Source organism: Lithobates pipiens, unplaced genomic scaffold (genome assembly GCF_037356315.1).
Source record: "Lithobates pipiens isolate NorthernLeopardFrog02 unplaced genomic scaffold, aLitPip1_a1.2 Scaffold_19, whole genome shotgun sequence".
Taxonomy (NCBI): domain Eukaryota; kingdom Metazoa; phylum Chordata; class Amphibia; order Anura; family Ranidae; genus Lithobates; species Lithobates pipiens.
The window spans coordinates 97477443-97478902 of record NW_027507764.1 but is presented as its reverse complement, the minus strand read 5'-3'; positions in this window follow the sequence as shown (position 1 = coordinate 97478902).

Here is a 1460-nt window from a genome sequence, read left to right as displayed (position 1 = left end):
ACAGAACAGCAGACTGTAACGCACTCAGGCCTATGTACCGTAGCACCCTATACCAAGTTACCAGTCCTTATAAAAACTTTTGTGGACCAAGCAGGTTGTGTGTTAGTGTTTAGCAGACTGTGCGTCAGTCCCTATACCGCTGAAGGACTGCTGCAGTATAGGGCAGCGGTCAGCAGTGGTGCACGTCAACCCTATCTATTGTGGACCGATAGCGGTCCTTACAGAACAGCAGACTGTACCGCACTCAAGCCTATGTACCGTAGCACCCTATACCAAGTTACCAGTCCTTATAAGAACTTTTGTGGACCAAGCAGGTTGTGTATTAGTGTTTAGCAGACTGTACGTCAGTCCCTATACCGCTGAAGGACTGCTGCAGTATAGGGCAGCGGTCAGCAGTGGTGCACGTCAACCCTATCTATTGTGGACCGATAGCGGTCCTTACAGAACAGCAGACTGTACCGCACTCAAGCCTATGTACCGTAGCACCCTATACCAAGTTACCAGTCCTTATAAGAACTTTTGTGGAACAAGCAGGTTGTGTGTTAGTGATTAGCAGACTGTACGTCAGTCCCTATACCAATGAAGGACTGCTGCAGTATAGGGCAGCGGTCAGCAGTAGTGCACGGCAACCCTATGTATTGTGGACCGATAGCGGTCCTTACAGAACAGCAGACTGTAACGCACTCAGGCCTATGTACCGTAGCACCCTATACCAAGTTACCAGTCCTTATAAGAACTTTTGTGGAACAAGCAGGTTGTGTGTTAGTGATTAGCAGACTGTACGTCAGTCCCTATACCAATGAAGGACTGCTGCAGTATAGGGCAGCGGTCAGCAGTAGTGCACGGCAACCCTATGTATTGTGGACCGATAGCGGTCCTTACAGAACAGCAGACTGTAACGCACTCAGGCCTATGTACCGTAGCACCCTATACCAAGTTACCAGTCCTTATAAAAACTTTTGTGGACCAAGCAGGTTGTGTGTTAGTGTTTAGCAGACTGTGCGTCAGTCCCTATACCGCTGAAGGACTGCTGCAGTATAGGGCAGCGGTCAGCAGTAGTGCACGGCAACCCTATGTATTGTGGACCGATAGCGGTCCTTACAGAACAGCAGACTGTAACGCACTCAGGCCTATGTACCGTAGCACCCTATACCAAGTTACCAGTCCTTATAAGAACTTTTGTGGACCAAGCAGGTTGTGTGTTAGTGATTAGCAGACTGTACGTCAGTCCCTATACCAATGAAGGACTGCTGCAGTATAGGGCAGCGGTCAGCAGTAGTGCACGGCAACCCTATGTATTGTGGACCGATAGCGGTCCTTACAGAACAGCAGACTGTAACGCACTCAGGCCTATGTACCGTAGCACCCTATACCAAGTTACCAGTCCTTATAAGAACTTTTGTGGAACAAGCAGGTTGTGTGTTAGTGATTAGCAGACTGTACGTCAGTCCCTATACCAA